Source organism: Corapipo altera, unplaced genomic scaffold (assembly GCF_003945725.1).
Source record: "Corapipo altera isolate COAL_440 unplaced genomic scaffold, ASM394572v1 2, whole genome shotgun sequence".
In the NCBI taxonomy this organism is placed as follows: Eukaryota; Metazoa; Chordata; class Aves; order Passeriformes; family Pipridae; genus Corapipo; species Corapipo altera.
In genome coordinates, this window is record NW_020884890.1 from 5,902,714 (window position 1) to 5,924,252 (window position 21,539).

Consider the following 21,539-nt stretch of genomic DNA (forward strand, 5'->3'; position numbering starts at 1 on the left):
GCTGTTTCTTCCACTTGGAGTTATGTGCCAGCCTGCTGAGGGTGTGTTCCACCCTATCATCCATGTCATCAATAGACATGTTAAACAGTTTTGGCTCCAGCATCAGTCCCTGGGGAACACCATTTATAACTAGACACCAGTTGTACTACAAACCCCATGAGCTCATTTCTTCATTCATGTTACATCTACCCATCTGGAACAAACCTCCTCAGTCTGGCTATAGAGAATGTTGCAAAAATCTTGCTAAAGTCAAGGTCATTAACGTTTGCTGCTCTCCCAGTACTCACAAGCCATTACAGCCATTTCATTACAGAAGACAGTTGCGTGGACCAGGCATGATTTGTTCTTCACAAATCCATGATGGCCATTCACAGTCCCTTTCTGGGCCTTCATGCACTTGGAAACAGCTTCTAAGGAAATACGCTTCATAACTTTCCCAGAAACTAACTTGGGGTCAAGCGTCCTATAATTGTCCCCTAGATAGAACTTGCTTTCTGCGCTTTTGAAAGTGCCTTTTTCTGGTGACTGGGGAACTCCCCTGAACATCATGGCCTTTCAAGGGCGATAGAGCTTGGTTTTGCAATAAAGTTGGCCAGTTCCCTCAGCATGCTGCCTGGACCCATGGATATCTTTATATCCAAAGTGATTAAGTAGTCCACAACTTGATCCTCTTTTAGTATGGCAGTATGTCTGTCCCTGAAAATCATTCAGACAGCAGAGACTTAGAGAGGCCTGAGGAAATACCTACTCAGTAAAGACTGAGGCAAAGGTACTCGTTTGTGTTTCCCAATTTCTTTTTCAACCACTCCATTCAGCAACCAGTCACATTTTTGCTGATCTTCATTTTGCTGACGAGGTACCTATAGAAGACTTTTCTACCTTTTATATTTCTCAGTAGGTTCAAATCCAGCTGAGCTTTGGCTTTTCCCTGCATGCCTGGGCATTGCCTCTGCACTCCTCCCAGGTAACCTGGCCCCACACTTCTGTACACACATGCTGGCTAGATTCCCTGCTTAAACCTGTTCAGGATTTTTGAAAAAAACCCAAACTATAAATTTGTTATATACTTCAAGCTTCTCGGTTATAAAATTTGTAGGTATTATCAAGAGTTATTTTGAATAGCTTTGATGTGCATGAGTAAAGAATATATCATTTGACTTCTAGACTCATCAATAAAAATAATTCTAAAAAAATACCTATCAAAAATTTGTCTTCTTCCAAGATTTCTTATACTTATTTCTTACAACCAACTCTCTAAGATTCTCTCCTGATTCCCTTGTGTAGAGATATATAGATAAACTAACATTCCATCAGCCCATGTAAGAGAACATAATTAGTCATCCAATAAGTAACACTCTTTTATAATAGTAATCTTAATTATTTAGTTGACTATTAGAAATTCAAATTGCTTAATTTTTTTATCTTCATTATTCATCTATTTAATTTTATTCTAATACGTCTTTTATTCTGATACACTTAATGTGTTTTAATATATCTAATACAGTCTAATACACCTTAGTACAGATACAAGAGTTGTGATCATAAAAACAATTGAATCACCAAATGGTAGAATCATGCACATTTTTATGCTTTGTTACAACCATCATCAGTCATACACAAATTATCTCTTCTCATTTACTGCTTTGACTACTATGTAGATGGAAAAAAAATCCTGAATAAAGTTACAGAAATTATATGAATCGTGACATAACACATTTTCAGCTCTGTTATTGTCTGCATTTATGGCATGAAGGTTATTTACCCTACGAACTGTAAAACTCTTTAACCATGCATTCTGCCTTCCATCACCTCCTCACATCTCACAGGCTGAGCAGGAGAAGGATGTGTCACTGTGGAAGCTTTACAGGTAGTACCTAGGTAAGGACAGTAACTGGGAGGAATAATTATTCATACGCAATGTGTAGTGACTCAGTGCTTCTGTTTGGAACTATTGCACTTCTGAGAGAATGAGAGAAACTGTCTCTCCCATCTGAGTGCCTATGGCAAGCAGCTCTGTAACCATGGGCGGACTTGCATCCTTCTTTTGGTTCTGCTGTGTTGCATTGACCCCTAATCCTGACAGTCCTGGAGGAGCTAAGAAAGCTATTTAGCCTAATCCCCCTATTTCCAAGACTGACAGCAATTTATTAATGTGACATATGTAATTTCTCTAGAAGGTATTTAGGGTATGTGGGTTGCAAAATGTTACAAAATCCAGATACTTTCACAAGGTAAGCTTATAGCTGCAAGTCAAGTCAGAGTGTGAGCTACAAGACATATGGATGTAGAGTCAGCCTTCTGAATCCCCTCTGCTTATATCAAGGGAGGGCCACTGCCAGTCAGCCTGCAGATGCCTCATAAGGATTCCCATTGTAGATCTTGGGGCATTAATGTAAACTGTTTAGCTTACATTAACATTGGTAGATCCATTCTTTCACTCTGTGCTTTGGTAAAGGTCAAAGATGTGTAAAACAGAGAGATAGGAATGGATTATCATCAGATATATTAATGGCTGACCCTTTGAAATGAAAATCTAAAAAATGAATAAAGGAAATGTATGTGTTTGTCAGCTGCAGCAGGTATCTGCAGCAGATCCACCACTAAGGACAAGATTATTCACATGCACTCTTAAGAAATGTATGGAGCAACTATTTCTGGAGTGTTAGACATATATTGTATTTATGATTATTGAGGCCACCAAAACTGTAGGCTATTTTCACCCGCATCTTTCTCTACTTCCTCACAGCAATGCATCCCAGATCTCATCACTCACTATGCACACAGCTGGGGGTCATCAGCCCAAGCTGTGGATTCTCCTGGAAAGTCAAGGACATGAAGGTTCAGTGTTGCAATTATTTTCCAGAAATCATGATCCAGGATCAGTGCCAAAGTGCATGTATTGATTTTTCAAGCAGAGGGTTGATCTGTATTCATGCTATGAAATTCAGGAAGAATATCCATATATATGTGCTTCAGCAGAAATCTGGATTTCCTGAAGATGTGTGAGGTAGAAGTACAGTGGATTTCTAGCCTCCTTGTCCTCCCTGCAGGATTAGTAATCCATTTCTTCTTTAAGGTATTGAAATAGAAAAAATTGTTGACAGAAGAGAAAATTACCAAAATCTTGAACCTTTTATCTGTTACTTATCAGGGTTTGATCAACAGAGCTTATGCTGGTGTAGCTCATTACAAGTTGACAATAGGACATTGACACCTTTTCTGTGTCACCTGGGAAGGAGTTGGTGCAGATGGGAAGCAGATGCCATGATGCCACATGGAGCTCAAATGCCTGGAGCCTCAACTTGCACCAGCATATGCTGGGCATTTGCTTCTGCTGCTGCTCTGAAGTGGGACAACCCTTGCTTCCTAAAACTGTCATCTGGTTTTCACCCTGGACTCAGTGGTGCTTCACATTGCTCAGAGAGCTTGGCACTTCCAGGGAGGGCTGATCCTGCTGTGTCTGTGCAGGACCAAGAACATGCATGAACAGTAAAGTTGTTGATCCCAGAAAGTGCCAGAATGATGGCTCATCCAGTTGAAAGATTGAGGATGGTGTGAAGCATCTTGGCTGAGATGGTGCTATGCCCTCAAGCAGTAGGGCCAAGGGCCAAGTTTACCTTGCAGACTGACTTTCAGAGTGGCTGAATACCCCCAGAGCTATAATCTTTACACTCATCAATTATTTATCAAGAAATACATTTATAGAGAATTCCATAAAATTATACTCTTCAGTATACAAGTCAATTATTAAACAAAATAAGAAAATAAGAGTAATCCCTGGTATTGGTGTTATGGTGCTGCGTAAAGCATTTAAAATTCTGCTGTAGTTTTGGTGAGTACCATTTGCTAATATTGTTGAGGTACAGAGGAGGAAGGAAACAGAGTTTGAACCCAGTGCTGGGTGCAAATAGCAATATTTTTATAATTCAGGCTGTTTAAGCAAGTTATGGACTCAAAATCTGCTCAAAGTCTACTGAAAGATTTTCTTCGTTAGGATGCCTTAAATTTCCAGTAGTGCCAGCTTGTCTGTGCTACCTGGCTGTACACATTGTTCTTAAGAGTCCATTTTTCCATTTTCTTTCATGAGAGAGTTCCACTGACCTGACACTTCCAAACCAGTTTGTCCTCTCTCTCAACTCCAGTATTAACTTAGTTCTAAGAGTAAGTCCTGTGCAAATAAAAACATTACTTTGCAGAAACAGAGAAAACACAAAGTTGCTGATACAGTGCCATTTTTTTCTAGGATTATCGTTGCTTTTGGCCTGTCCTACTGGACGAGTCTCTTTTGTTAAGTCTTCATACATTTATACTCCAATCCAATGCTCCTTGTGCTTATCTCATGCTTGTGGTAATTGTTCCTATCTATGCCACACTTTCAGAGGTTATTGGGTTTTCATTTGACTATTCAGATGTGGTTAATAATGATAAACAGCATGTGGTAACCTGAGAAAGTTATCTAAATACTCCTTGGTGCCTGAAGAAAATACTTTAGAGAGCTCTGCTTTTCCCCAGAAATTCTATGTATTTCTTCCACTGGACCATGAAAGTCTTCATGACAAATGCAGATATTCTTTTGATGGATGTTACAAGAACTCCTTTAAAAGAAACTGAACACATGATTTCCAAGAAGAAAACAAAACTAGACCCATCATCTTTGGTAATCAGAATGAAAATTTTAAGCTGATAAATAAAAAAAGGGCACAAGTGACCTTGAAAATTTTACATGTGGTTGTTGTGTATACTGTGCCAGATTTCTGACTGTGATCAAGATGAGTGAAAGAAGTCTTCTCTTTTTTTTTGCATTTACTTCAAAGCAGTTGACAGCATTTAGCTGACTTCTTTTCCCCAGTGAGGCCAGATCAAACTGATACCTGTTTAATTTTAAGACATGAGTAACTAACTCCATTTGCTTCAGCACAACCAGGCATTACAAAATCAAGTTCTCACCAGCTTGTGGATGATAACATGAATCACCCTTGTAGCAGGTCCCAAATGACAGTATAAAATCAAAGAACTGCTAAAGCAGACAGCATGGTTTTTTATGCCAGTTTAACTGACCATCAGCCTTGGCTGCTTGGGGCTTTCCTTCCAGCCCACACACCCTCCACTGCACTGGCAAACCACTTACTGGACATGGGCAGTTTGCAAAAAGAACCAGTAAAAAACTATTTGCTTTATATTTAGTAAGAGCCATTCTCTGATCATTTATTCCTTGGGGTGAGCCACCCATGGAAGCAGAAGAAGCCAGCACTGTGGATGGTGTAGGGTGAGGGCTATTTAAGGCTTTGGGAGAGAAGAGTAGGAATGCAACAGCCCAAATCTGATGTCAATTTAAGTTGCTGTAGTACCACACTCAGTAGGCAAAATGTTACCTGAAATTACTTGCAACTTTCATACTGATTTTTCATACAAAATTACTTTTTGACTTTCATACTGATTTCTCTAAACACCAGCTAGGCTGCTTTTTTTCTTCTCCCCCCCCCCCCCCCCCATTTCTATAGAAATTATTCTGAGAAATTAATACAATGAAACAAAATAGGGTGAGGGGAACACTAATGGGCTCATGAATACAAAAAAAAAAAAAAAAACAACAACCAACTCCTGTCTTAAAAGCTCCAGGCTGTTCTAGTGGTAGTGCAGAAGCGGTTTGGGGTTTGGTTTCTTGTTTTTGCAAGGCAGCCTACAATATTAAAACAAGCAGATCCATCAGGGCATATGTGTTATAATGTATCTCTATAGTATGGAAACAAGTACAGCAGTTTCTTGACCTAACAGTGTTCTTTCAATTTTATGCTAATTTTGATTTACAAGAACCAGCTGCTTTGGCTCCAAGGCACGGCTAGAAGTTATTAAGCCATTTAGAAAACTTGAAATGACTACATGAAGCACAGAGCAGTAAAGGAACAGAAGTGTGGATCTGAAACACGAAGGGATTTTAGATAGCTTAAATGAAAGCTTGTTCAGTAGTACCCTCTGAACCCCTACTTTGCTTCAGGAGGTTTTTCTTTTCTGCCCAAAAGACTAATTATTCTGTTAGAATCCATAGGTGCCTAGATTTCTGTCCTAAAGGTCTTCATACAACCCCCTGTGTTCCTTCACACCCAGAACTCAATAAGACTCACTAAAGAGTCTGTCCTCTACCTGCCTTAATACATGAACAACCTGAAAGTCATTCCCAAAGCAGTGTCAGTATTTTTTTCTGAAGTCTTAATACCTGTGCTGCCTAGTCTAGATGGCCTCTTTCTTAGCTTGCTTTCAATCCTGTTTCTAGGATCTACATAAGCATCTAGAGGCTGAAAGTGGGGCTAATGCAGAGTTTGGAGAATTGAGATCAAGGAGCAGGTAATTCCCACCAATCCTTTTATTCTAAAGTCTTTTGGCACGTCTATTTTTACCAGAACAGTTCCTGAGGCATCTATAATTGTTATTTTTTTGTGGATTAAACTGGGCTTCTCATTACCTAAAACTGTTTGGATCCACCTGCTATTATTCTTTCCATCAAAGTCCCCATCCAGCGTACAGATACGGAAGATGTTTGCTAGAATCATGTCTTTATCTTACATCAAACATTATTGTAAGCTGCATTATGAAAAGTCCTTCTGTGGCTCTGGCCTCTGATTTCTCAGACATCAATAGGGTTCACATCCAGACTATGCTTTTTTTAATTATTATTATTATTATTATATTAAAATTGTGTGGGTTTTTCATGTTCTTAGTCTTGATTTTCTTGCATCATTTGACTTCCAGAGAACAATTGGCAGTTAGAAGACAGTGTTTCCAGTATAAGTATTTCTCATAAAGTTATGTCTTTTCTTCACTTTTTCATTTCCCTATTATACCCTTCAGATTCATTATTTTCCCCCCTTCTTGATTTTCCTTTAAATACATCTTCCTAAAAACATAGCAATACTGCCAAGACTTGGGGATCCCTTGCTTTTCTTCATATTGCATTGCACCCATGATTTTAGGTATTCTCATAAAACAGATAGAGTATTTGTGCTGAAGAGCAGAAACAAACAGAAATATGGATATCAGAATTGAGTACAGAAATATAATCAGAAATCAAATCTTCCTTTAAATGCTGTCAGTATGAGGTACAACATACTGCATGAAGGAGATTCCTGTTGTCTAACCATGACAGTCTTTCAAGAAGGCTTTAATAAGTCTATTTTCCTCCCAAATCCAAGATGTTTCAGTTCAGCTTTAAAAACTGAATGTGGTTTCTCATATACTTATGTGACTGTAGTGCTCAGTTTAGGTCTCAGCTGCAGGCAGATGAGCAATTCTAATGCTACAAGGACAAAAAACATGTATGCAGGGAGAGAAGGTTAAAATTAGATGGGCTGTTTGTTACTTGTCACATGCTGTTGTGGATTGCATCAGTGGCTCCATGTATGTTGTACTATAAAAAGATTAAAAGCCCATGAAAGGAAAACAATGAAACTCTAACACACTAGAAAAGAAATAGAAAAATGATCGTACCATTAACAGTCTAAGCCTTTACCCTCAAACACTTTTTTTTTTAATCTTTTTATTGATGTTTTGCCAACTTTGTAAATAAAGCTAGAGCATGTCTTCAGGGAAAGGAACTAGCTTACAAGATTACAGCTTTTAATTATAGGTCAAAAAAAAAATTGTGAATATAGTAGAGCACAATGCTTCCATGGAAAGGATAAATGGTTAAAATTAGTGTACATGATCACCCATGAAAACGTATGTTTGAATCACTGATTCTAATAAAAGGGATGTGTACAGTCAGACCAAACCACGGTGACGTGATTACATTAAACAGATACAGTAAATCTTTCACAGCAGCGGCAGGTTATAACACTTGGAAGAAGTAAGTAGCTTTTTAGTAAAGACATTTCAGGCGACGACTTCATCTTTCTCTGTTGCCCTTTATATAGCTAATGAGTGAAACTGCAGCGAAAGAATCCTGAATAAATCCGTGATTAAGTACCAGACCCAGCTTTCCTCAGAGAATTAGGAGGGATTGGGGCAGAATCTTGACTTGGCAGAATTCTAGCTGCTTGATAAGGTTGATTTAGTTAGAAAATAATTTTGAACATTAGGGAAAATATTTCACATTCCAATCTTATGTGTAAAAAAAGCAAACCAAAAAGTGCTTTGAAATGATAGTTTAATCTAATTTTCCATTTCTCCTGGATTAAAAATACTAACATTATATTTTACCCTTACTCACATGGACCCTTCCGTGGCTCAGGAGGAAGGTAGGGTCTAAAGATGAGTAATGACATCTAACACAGACTTCAAACTTTTCTTTTCTTCACTTTCCTTACATGCTGGTTACCACAGCTTATATGGGTAATGAAAATAGTGTGAAAATATGCTTTTACCATAAATACATACAGCATTTTTTAAATTGAAAATTGTAAACTGTTACAGGGATTAGATGAATAAACTGAGGAAAATTTAGTGTCCTCTATGAGGGTACAGTATACTCTTTCTAAAATATTCTGTCTTGAATAGCAAACAGTGTCAGAAGATTTAAAAATGTTTAAATGAGAAATGGGAAATCTCAGAGATTTATAAAAGCAAAATGGCAAGAAATTACTTAAATATTTATTGATCAATGAACTGAATATATCATGCTCCCTATTTACAATTCCATTATATAATTAAATCAACATATCTTAAAATATGTCCATGGTCAAAATTAGCAGATGGCCATCTTTCTCTGCTCAAAAATCCCTTAAAAAGCTGGTCTCTGAATAGCAGTTGGCAGGAAAAATATGCAGATGGCTGAAGTAACTTTAATATACATCCATTACTGATGCTAAATTAAATGGAATTGGTAATTACACATCGTAATCACTGATGATTAATTACAAACAGACAAAATATATAGATATTTCATGTTAGTTCTTAAAGTGGATTGCTAAGGCAGCTACGCATTGAATAAAAAGATTAAAACTCAGATTAGATACGCTGTTGGCAAAAACAAAACCAAGGAAAAAATCCATAACCAGTCAATCAGCTGTGCAATAGGCATCTCTTGCACTGTGCCCTGAAGGTCAGTTGTCTATGACTCTGATGGCATGTCAAGAGGAGTGATTTGCTTTAGCTGAAAAGAAGTCTGCCTGTCACTGAAGTATAGCCAGTCTGTTTTCAACTTAGATCCTTCTTTTTCCCTCAGACAAGCAAGAGATAATCTGTATTGTGTACCCACAGGCATAATAAAGAACTTGGCAACTGAGCACACATCAGTGGGCTGAAATAGCTTTAGGTTACCTATGCTTGGGCTAAAAAGGTATAGCAGTGATTCATAACACCATTCAAAATGGTCAAAGAGACCATTAAATTACAAGTTGCTTTCTGGATTGTTGTATCACCTATAGCACTATGTCAGCACTGCAGAGCAAACAGACTTCTATCCTTTTACCTTGACCTACTGTCCTCCACACCAATGCTACCTCATGCCAACATCACACACACCCCTTTAGGATCTTCAGCATCCTCCTCCATGCTGCTATCAGGGATCTCAGTTTGTGTATCCCTTTAATGTAATGGAGTTCTTTCCTAAAACTGCTGAATCTACACATAGATCAAACACAGCATAAGCATCTAGATGATGCTCCAGGTAAAATAATTTCCTTTTCTGGTGAGAGACTTATGCTGTATTATCTACATCCTTATTAAAATACATCTTAATAGAGAACAAGGGAAAACATGGAGGGGGGAAAAACTATGTCTTTCACTAAACTTTTATTAGAGAAAGGTTCAAAACAATATGCCATGTTTCCTTTTTCATAAGGATGTTCCCCTTTCCCTTTAACAAGCAAATGTCGACTATACTCATTGAAAAGGGACGTAATGTACCTTCACCACTTTGTTTATTCTATCAAGCAACTTATCTGTGGCATAGTAATTACTGTAGCACCTTAGCACAGCATAAGCAATGGCAACTTCACCCCAGAGTGATGAACAGCACATTGATCAGTGGCAGGTACTTCAGCCCAAGTCCATTTCAAATGTTTACTCACATCTTCTTGGTCATCAGCCTCAATTATTAATTCTGTTGTTGTAACTACAGAAGTGACATACTGCAGACACTGGATATTTATCAAAACTCCTATCCTGGTCCCATAGGAGTTGTGAGTCTGAGTATAAGATTCTTCTTGCAGATAAAACTCTAAAAAGGCAGAGGTGTGCATGAAGATAGTGCATTTTCTTCCTATGGGAAAATCAGGTTTCAGTTATTGTAATACTATCAAACCTTTCTAAAAGTAATGAAGGCAAAGACACAATTGACCCTGCTTCAGGTTTAATCATGTTTTGGTTTTGTTTAATTGTAGTTTCTAGGCCTACCTATTTTGAAATGATGGCTTTTCTAAGGATTTAGAAAACAGTGAAATAACTTCACTTTCTCAGATTATCATGTCTCACAGCCTTTTTTTTTTTATTATTGCTTTCCATCCCCCATCAGTCTACTCAGATTTACAACAAAATTTCCTTGAGAAACTTCACTTGAGAAACATCAGGAAGATTGAATGTACCTAGACTACTCAAGAGAATAAGATTAAACAATCTCCACAAGGTCGGCAAGACTCTAATTTTGAAAGAAGATACCAGCTCATAATTTCAAAACCAGCTGTCTTACTGAACAATTTTATTCCAAAATGCTGGGTTAACAAGTTTGATACATGATTTCAGTGGACTTCACCTGATCAACTGGACCTGTGGCTTATAGCAGTACTGCATAAGAGTAATTGTACATAAATGACATATTTTTCTGATGTACTTTTGTAGTGCACCAGTTTGTTCAACTGCCAGATGATAGGAAAAAAAACCCTTAGGGATATGGAGAAGAGGAATTGAAATGGGTATTTAAATCCCTTGGACTGTATTTTCTTTCCGACATTTTAAGACAATGTATTACTGTTAAATCTGAATTTCATGAAAGTTACAGGAGCTTTGCAATTTAATTTAATTGTTATGATTGGTGAAGGCAATGCATGTTACCAAACACATTTATTTCTCAAGCAGTGATTTGTATTTGTTGACTTCTCTACAGAAGGAGAGATAAAAGTAGAAATACAAATTGTGCTTACAGACCTGAAAAAAATTCCTATGTTTGTCTTGAGAATAAAATATACTTGAGGCTATTTAACATCTAGACTTATGTAAAATGGCTCTCTGTATTATCTCTAGGATACCTTTATATCATTTTTGCATCTGAAATTTATAATACATACAAATTTCCATGAAATTTTTTTAATAAGATAGGACAATCTTTGTGATAAATAGCCAGTTTCACCAAAGAGCATTACTGATTTTCTGCAGAAACAGACAGTAGTGACCAAGTATAATTTAAAAAATTGTGAATTAAATCATTATGAGTTAACCTTAGCCATCCAGAATTTTGAAGCAAGAACTCTACTAGGGAAGTGCATTGATTTAATTGCACTTTCTATACTTCTAGTCAAAATGTCAAAGGTATGCTCTGAATTGCATATTATCTGAGGGCTTGATTACTTGCTTGTTAATAATTGTATCATTCATCTGGAAATAAACTCTTCTGACATTTAGCTTTACTTTGTTTGCTTTTTAAAGTGACACATGATTTAGCTAAGGCAAAGAAAAGAACATGAAATAGGAAGCATATGGAATTAATTATTTACTGTGTAAAACTACATTTACATTCAACTGTGTCAGACCAGATCAGCTGGGGTTTTTAAACTCTTAGTGGTTATGGATGCAGATGATGCCCTTTTTGGATTAATCTGCCCTGTGCCTGCCCTCTGCACTTGCTCCCACTGCTGCCCAGCTGCCAAGAGTCCCCTCACATTTCTCTCAGAAGTTCCAGTTCAGCAATGACTGTTTGAATAGTTAGGCTAACAGTTTAAGTCACTGCATTCTCTGGACTAATAAAATAATGCAGTACTGATAAAACATTACTTAAGCTAATACATGTCACTGCAGATGAAATGAATTGAGAAGTCCTCATGTGAGCTATTGCTGCTGAGCATAGCAACATCTTACACAGAGAGGTTTTGGAAAGGATATGTACCCGCAGCTAAGCTTTTATATAGTCTTCAGGGTTCAGTGTGGGTAGGTCATACCCTGGGTAAATCACATCTTTCAGTGATGATGTTCCCATCCAGACATAAAATGCTTTGATCATACAAACCCTGACAACATTGTGTAAGAGTTAGGTGGGAGCAGAGTCCCAATATACAACACAGAGCACAAATCCTAACACGCTCTGAGTTGTTCTGTACTGGATGCCTAACCATGCTGGATTCAAATTAGTTTCATCTGCTTTGACCTGTCTAGGCTTGTTCAGCAAATGGAGAAACTGGGCTGCAGGCCTGCTGACAGCACAGATAAAATTTCAATGCTGGATTTGGTTGCAACAAATACTTTGTTTGGGGTATTATCTTCATCATGATAATCAGTCCGGAGAAGACAGGGCTCCGGGAGACCTTATAGCAGCCTTCCAGTACCTAAAAGGGGCCTACAAAAGATCTGGAGAGGGACTTTTCACAAGGGTTTGTAGTGGTAGGACAAAGGGGAATGGTTTTAAACTGAAAGAGGGTAGATTTAGGTTAGATATTGGGAAGAAATTCTTTACTGTGAGAGTGGTGGGGCATTGGAACTGGTTGCCCAGAGAAGCTGAGGATGCCCCATCCCTGAAAGTGTTCAAGGCCAGGTTGGATGGGGCTTTGAGTAACCTGGTCTAGTGGAAAGTGTTTCTGCCCACAGCAGGGGGTTTGGAACTAGATTATCTTTAATGTCCCTTCCAACCCAAAGCATTCTATGATTCCATAATAATACTTTTGTATTTTATTAATAATAATTTTGTACTGACTGTCAGTAGTTATCATTGGACCTGGACAGACAATTTTTCAAAATAATTCCCTATCAGATTACAAACAGACTGTATTCTATTAATTTCACTATTTACTGGCTAATATTAGCAATTAGTTTCTATTTCTTGGGTAATTAGAGGGGGGAAAAAAGTGATTGTAACACTATTTTTCCTGTCACTGTTCCTGCACGGATGGACATGATACAGGAGAAATATTGCACTCATGTCCTTAAAAATACTACTTCTAATATTTTATGTAGCAAATTATAAAAATTAATAAATTGTCTCAAGTAATTAATTGAGCATCTTCCAACTCTTTAAGTCATGCCTCACTTCACACAAGATCTCACTAGATAAAGTATCTTCAGGTTTCACGGTGATGCATGACATCCAAGTCCAAGGTGGAGAATGCCTCACACCTGATTGCCAGTGCTGAGCTCCTCACTACAGCACCTCACAGTCTGAGAGGTGCACAACTAATGAGCTATTTTCCAGTAAGATTCAACACATCATAGTAAATTATTGCAATTTAAATATTTCCTGTTGTTATGCTGAACATTATGGATGTGTAGACTGTCATACAGACAAAGGACGTGCTGATTCTCTTGCTCTGAAGTGCTGATCCCACATTCACCCCTCTCAGTGAGAGGTTGGTGCTGCACTGTTGCAGCGTATTTGAACACTGTCAATAGTTTAAACGTAGTCAGACCCCAAATAAGATAAGAAAATGAGTAGAGTCATGTTTCCAGTTGCTGCTTTCAAAATTATAATGCAGAAGCTCTTGTTCAAAAGGGGGGAAAAAAAAGAAAAACAATCCACAACCCCCCTCAAAAAACCAATGAAGTAACTAAAATGAAAAATTAGAATGGATGCTGCTAGGTCCCAGAATTGATTACTGTGTTTGTCTGAGCTCAAATGTCAAACTTGCTACTTGGATGTGGTCTCAAAGGTGCTGTACATAAGCTAGAAAATTCTGCACTGCTTCCTCCTACTGCCATTTACCTTCTACCAAGACCATGTGTGTCGGAAAATTAGGCCCAATGTTTTACTTAGACAAATACAGGAGGACATAGAATAGACCGATGATAGACATCATTGAATTTATTGCTCTGCTTTTTTCATCTGTACTTAATGCAACAAAGCTATTTTGAGAGAACGTAGATTAAACTTATCCAACATGGGTAAAATTTGTTGCTGGTACTGTGAAGTTTGGGAATTTTAAAACATATTTTATTACCTGAAAATCTATGTACTTTTTGTATTCATAAAATAAACTTTTCCTGTTAATGGAGACCAAGCTCCATAGCAGAAGTAATTAAAAAAATACACTGTGTTCATGATCCATAAGAAAACAAAACACAATAATTAAAATAACCCATAAAAAGTGAGAAGAGAAATGTAGTGGATACAGTAATCCCTGTAATCCCTGTTTTATATAAGAGTTTAACGTAGCCTTCTGTAAGTAATAATAGAAAACATTCAGAAGAGCTTTATCATGTATTAAAAACCAACTATAAAACCAGGAAATAACATCCAATAAAATAGAGAACTGTAGAATCATAGAATGGTTTGGTTTGGAAGGACCTTAAATATTGTCTAGTTCCAACCCCTCTGCTGTGGGCAGGGACATCTTCCCCTATCCAGGTTGCTCAAAGCCCCATCCAACCTGGCCTTGAACACTTTCAGGGATGGGGCATCCACAACTCCTATGGCCAATACGACTTCTGGATCTTAAGCGTGCAAGAAAAACATAATTTATAATGAAAAAGCTTATTGTTCCCAAAAGTTTGGGTTTATCATTAGGAGCTGTCAAATGGGTAGCCCAGCAGAGGCAACACTGCCTCAGTCCCACCTCCCTGGGGGCTGCCAATACTGGGGCTGAGCACATACACCCAAATGGCTCATGTCAGGGCACTAAGGGGCCTCACTGTCTCTGCCCAGCCCCCTGGGGTGCCCCCCTGCTACTCATGGTCCAAGACCTTATGACAGCCCAGGGAGGTGCCCAATGCCCAGGGCTGCCCCGGTGCCCCCCAGCTGTCCTGCTCCTGTCTGGGGCAGTGGGACAGCTCTGGCTGCCAGGCCCTGCTCTGACAGACCCTGCAGGAACACCCCGCTGCTCCTGAGAGGGGCCCTCATGGGGACGGGAGCCAGGGTGGGAGCCACATTTCCATCACTAGATTACAGCCCCCACCTACCACAGTTCTTCTGTGCCTCACTTTGTCCAGTGAACGCCAAACAGCAGGAGTGGCACCAGGGAACCTCAGTGAGATGTGACCTCATTCATACCTTCATGGGACTATATGCACATTACATCATGTTACCTGCAGCATGGTCTTCTTTCCTTTCTCCACTGAGCATTAAACCTTGAGCCTTCTACAGTTCAAAGGCCAATTTTTGTAAAAGGCCACTGAAACCCTTGCTGCATGATGTAGGTATGCATGCACATTTACACATGACTATATAGTATCAGAGGTGAAGAATTAAGTAACTGGTATTTGTGTATGTATTTCATTAACTTGGTTCTTCTAAGGGAAATGCCAGTTTTAGCTGGTACTACTGCCATTTTCATACTCACCTTTCCTGGTACCTTTTCTGATCTTTTTTCATGTCTTACATGGTGATTTGCTTTTTTCATGTCTTACATGGTGATTGTCATGACAATTCCACCTTCTACATGCAGTACATAATTTTTGTGGCTTTGGCGCTACAGATGTAAGCTGGAAGCAGTGATTCCTGAAGGTTCAAAACCTAGGGAAAAAGGTTAATATAGCAGACAATAGTTTATTTTGTTAAAACATCTGGATTTTTTAAAGGTTAGTACCGGTAATTTAAAGAACATGTATTTCATGAGGAAAACAAGGGTTTTCTGTTTCCTTCCTAACCTTTTCCATATATAATGGCCAATAAAGAGGATGAGAGGTATAGGATATATCAGGTAAATTTTTCATAGACATGGAAGAAACCATAGCATTCGATTCACTTACAAGAAGCAGATACCAAAAGATTAATTGAGCAGGAAACAGAGACAGGATAAAGGAAACACCTTACAGAAGAAAATCTCTGCTCCCCAAATGACTGCTGGTCACATATATTTGGGTCTGTGCTCTCCTTTGATTTATAAACCTTGTGTTCTTGATTACCTCACTCCAAAGTGAAGAGGACCTTACACAGTAGGGCTAGAGGGAGCACCAGCTTTGAAGAGGAAGTAACTGAAAATCTTCTCCCATTCCCTCTCTCTCCTTCCTTGCTTAGAGGACATTCTTGTGCTGTATCTGAGTGAGGTTCTGATAATTGGCCTCCCCCTTGGAGTTTAACTGAAAATGCATGCTAAGAGTCATTTAATACTAATTGCAGATCATTTAAAGGAATAGAGGCCTGATCCACTGCAGAACGATCACATCATTCATGTAAGTGCAGTGATCAATATCAGCACTCTGTATCTGAATTTGGCTGTAACAAGCAATTCTGCTAAGGGAGTGCACGTTCTCTAACCCTTGGTATCATCACTCATTGCCTCGCTCTGTGGAATGCTCTCAGCCAATGTATAGCAAGCATTAAAATATGAAACAGTCTAAGACTTGGAAATATTTCCCAGAACAACTCAAGCTGACATGGCAGGCAAGGTACACCAAAGGCCTGTATTCTTCTCCCTTTCCCTCCTTTCTTTTGGAAATATCACAGTGAAAATAGGATCCAAGCAGCAGTGGGGGCCTAAAATTTCTGCAATGCTGAAACTTTTGGAGGGTTTAACCATTGTGCCACCACTGCTCAGAAATGTGTTGTTTTCACTCTGGAGCCTGGCAAAACAGAATGAAGTGAATTGGCCATGAATTGAGTGCTGGCAATTCAACCGTTGGCCCAGCAGTCACAGATGTTTTCAAGGCAGCTCATGCTGTGCTGTTCATCAGCATAGTCAAAACTTGAAATATTCCCCAAACAGTTGTCTTTAACTGGGTTTAAATGGATGGATTATGCACTGAATGCATATGTATCCCAGATATGAAACAAGCAAGCACATTAATAGAAAAAACCTCCAGAAACTTGGGGGCTACTATTCTGTGTGAAGGGATTCATGGAATATAAGGATGCCTTCAGTACCAAGAGATCTGTTATCATGTTTATGCCAGTATTTCGTTCTCTCTTAGCAGTGTCACAAACGATGTGTCCATGACAGCCCTGATTTTAGGCAACCTAAAGAACCATCTGCTGCCTTGATTGCAGACGCCTTGTCCTGCCATGTGCCAACAGGACAAGTGGCAGCATAATGGTGCTCAGAGTACCATGCTGGAATGTGATCCTGGCCAACTGACAACAAAATGGGACTGTTTGCTTTCTTGTTTGGATACTGGACATATTCTCTTCTTCACAGTATCTTTGCATACAAAGAAACAGCTTTGCAGCCACCAAATACTTAAGGCTGTCAAAGGTGCATTGTCTGTCTCAGCAAAGACAATAAGGAACACTTGTATGTATTTAAATTCCCAGTCTTATCCGTAACATGTTGAAACTCAGTCAATGAGACTATAGTTCACTGGTGCACTTGCCTTGTATTTAAATTCAGCATTTTTGCAGGCATTCAATTTGGGTGAAATAGCTGTCTGACTGTGATGAAAAATTATGGACACGTGTATAACTTTGTGACATCCTGGTTTTACGTTATTCTTTGAAGAACATCACTAACATTGAAGGAATTGATTCTGTTGCACATGAACCTGAGAGGGGAAAATACAGTTTTGTAAGGTATAATGTAATTCCCTGCTTGCAGTACACAGACATAAGTGAGAAGTAATGACTTTTAGCTAAAAAAAGAATCGATTGTGCTAGCTGAATCCCTGCGACAGTAAATTTCTGCATACTGTGACACTTTGTAACATAATCGTTTTCCTCAGGAAAGCAACTGGAAAGTTTTTTATTAATTATCTGTAAATTTCAAAAAATCTAAATTAATGTAATGACAGGGTCTAAATCTCAACAAGAAGAGCAGTAAGGGTTTTAAATTCTTTTCAGTATGCTGCAACTTCATAGATATAGTGCTGTTCAGATATAGGCGTGGAGAAAAGATCTTCCTGAAGAAAGGAAGCAACACACCTGTGTAGGCCAAACCTCCCCATCTCTTGTCATATAACTAGATATCAAGTTGCAGTGATATTAGGACACTTTCTGTATCAAAGAAACACAGAAATGTGTTGGGATTTTTAATGGCCCAAGATCTATAATTTATTAATTTCCAGGAACAGGACAAGTAAGAACAGCAGTTGAGGGATAATGTCTTAATATTTCAAGTCTGAAAATGTGTCTAAGGATTATTACACTAAGTCATGTTTTTCTGGGGTATTTCCATGAGGCTTTCTATTTTTGCATTAATGCTGTTAAAAGTTACTGTTGCATTCAAGCAACTGTCTGCAGTCAGGTTGCAGGAAGGTTTTTCCCATCACCACTCTAAGCAAAATAATAGCATGAACAAGGAATAAAAGCTGAGCGTAGCTGGACGGAAGCATAGGAAAAACATCCTTTGAGCACTGCTGCATAAGCAAGGGACTGTACGACAAAACCCATCCGCAAATTTCACATGCTTTGAACAAATGAAATATAGGCAAACCTATCATGCCCCATAGTGATTATCACTCTCCCCTCCCCTCCTCTCCCCTCTCTTCCCTTCCCTTTGTCCCTCAAGCTCACTTACATTCTTCCTCGTCCAAATTAGGAAAAGCTAATTTGAACCAAGAGTGATACAATAAGCCTTTATGGGGGGCTGCATGGAATGAGAGATTGGGGCCTATCTTAGCAGACATTCCAATTTTCAATACATACCCTTCATTAAATGAAGCTCATTGCTCACAGCACTGTCCAAGTTGCTGAAGCTGTCTTGGGCGTCTAAAGATTGTATCTATTGGCAGAAGTTCTGAGGGTGACACATTTGTGTTAACTTGGAGCACACCCCAGCAAATTAGTCCCATCAGTACTAGGTCACAGTTCTCTGCACCACACATTGGTAAGTAGTCTAGCTGTATCTGTGTAACCATTGATCTTCTAATACTTTGCATTCTCTTCACCCAATTCTTGCAGCCATCTCTAGTTATCTTGACACCATGTTAAGCCCCTAAGTTTGTAGACCTAATACTGGACAATTCAATGTTGCATTTTGAAGAATTGAAAACATGTTTTGTTTCTCCCTTCTGGTTCATTTATCTCCTTCTACATATTCTCTGAGACGTTAATGGCAGCTTGCTTTGGATTTGTACAAGCAGTAAAGACAGACACACCTGCTTCTGTCTCTGTTGTTCTGGTTAGGGAGTGGGATAGGGAGAGCCAAGGTATTGCCCATTTCAGCTCCACCCGATATGATGAAAATATAGAGAGATGCTTAGATCCAATGTCTGGGCAACCACAAACAGGCAGAAAAACAATTATCTTGACCAGACAGTAGTAAAAGCCATAAACTTTACTAGAATTCTTTTGTTTACCTGAAAAAATATATTATTTTTTTCCACAGTACCACTTCAATCATCCAAAAGATCAAAATCATGGATAAGTTTCATCTGCTTTGCAGCTTTCTCAGCATTTGGGGCTCATGTTTTCCAACCTATTTTTATAAGTCCAAGAGCAGCAATGCGGCATTTCAAATCCCAGACAACATGAGACTTAAAATAATAAGAAAAAAATATTTTGTAGCAGACATGGTAAATTACAAGGACCTTTCCTTCATTTTATTAGTTAGTTGCAAAATTATTTTTGTGTCAGAACTGGTTGAAGTAATATAGCAGCATAAATTTGAATAATAACCTGAAAAGCATCTTTTTTCTGTATTTTTAAGTGGCAGTATTTGTATGACTTTTGGTTGTGAGCAGAATTTGTGACCTTTTTGCTCATCCTTCTTTATGAAATGAGTCTTACAGATTTCCACCTTAGCAGATGCCTGAACGAGCTCATATGTGAGGTAGCTGTAGAGAAAAGTGAATAAATGTTCTTCTGTTGGAAAGACAAGATAGCCTACTCCAACCCACCATCATCTTTTTTCACAAAACTTATACTCTTTTCTCCAGGGCAATTGAAACCTAAACCACTTTCAGATTCACAGTGGAAATGAGATGACTTCAACAGTTAGAGAAATTTGGAAGCAGACCATCTGTATTAATAATGAAAGTATATGCCCTCAGAAGCAACTTTCTTTTCACCTTGGTATGACATTTAATGCTATACAAAGGCCAGTGAACTTCAGAAAATTATTTCTCATATATTAACACTGAAAAAGACAATATTTTATTGAAAAAGCTCTTTATTTCCACTGAGCCTGTTCAAATTATTGTCTGATATTAGAAAAATAGGATGTCTTTTTGGACTTTGTTGTTTCAGGATGGCATTTCACCCGTGTATTTCCATTTTCATACCTTTCATGGCTATTAGGATCTTAAAATCTCATCATTTCAGAAGTTTCTATTTAGCAACAGTTTGTGTCTCAAGACACTATTATTTTATTCCAAAATATAGGTATAGCTACGGTATATTTAAACAAATCACCTGACAGTCCTGAAATTGTGCAATATGACTTAAATTCTGCAAGGATGCATTTTTTTAACAGTTGGTAGAAGCTTTGCAAAAAATCAATGACAGACCATCAGGATATCTTACTGAATTCATATTCTAACTAAATAGAAAATGTGACAATTTAAATAAAAAACAACCCATAGGTCTTTATAATAAAACCCCCTATTAACACATTTTAAAACCAACAATATCATAGATTTGATATTATATACAAACTATTTTTCTACTCCCATGCTTTAGAAACTTCACCGATGACTGAAAGAAGACAGACACCAAAAAAGGTACGCAAAGCTCTTAAAACATTTTCACTAACAGAGATGCATTTTCAGGAAATCAAATAATTAACTAAGGCCTATGCTTTACTTCACCTTCAAATCTCAACAAAGTCTTTTTCTTTTTTTTTTCCTTTTCTTCGTGATTACAATCCATGGTGGGGATCTCTTGGACTAGTCCTATAACAAACAAATGAGTACAGGACTCATGTTCTTTAAGCTCTGGCCTCAAGGCATACATGACTGTTTATGTCCTTGACAAACACAAAAGAGCAAAGGACTGAGTAAAAACATGGTTGAATCCCAAAAGGTTTTTCTTCTCTGTTCTTCAGTCTTGTTACACCACACTTCTCTCTCTCTCCCCTCTTTTCAAGCTTATTATGAGAGCTGAGAGCTCATTTCAATCATCATTCCCATGCTGTAGAATAAATCCATATGGATTTATTGTATCACTGGGCTCCTTAGCTCTCAGAAGTATATACTTTCATTTAAAAAAGAACAACAGTAAATCTATACTACAAAATCAAACGGAAGATTGGGAAAGATACTTTACACAAAAGACAATGATAAATACCAACATAGAAAGCTGGGGTAAAGCATCTAGTTGAATGTTTTAACTGTTGTTTTTAGGTTTGGTCTTAAAATTTTCATCATATTCCAGAAGCAAAATCAAACAATGCAATAATTAATTTTAGAAATTATAGCCAAATTGTGGAAAACAATCAGCAGAAAGCAAGCATGGCTCCAGAGAAACTAGGCATATGACTGGCACAAATCAACTATAAGTGACCTCAGAAAAATGCAAGCAAATAAAATGAGAGAGAAAATACTCCAAAATATCCTGGAGTTCGTATTTCACTTGGATACTCAGACTGACGCATCAGTACATA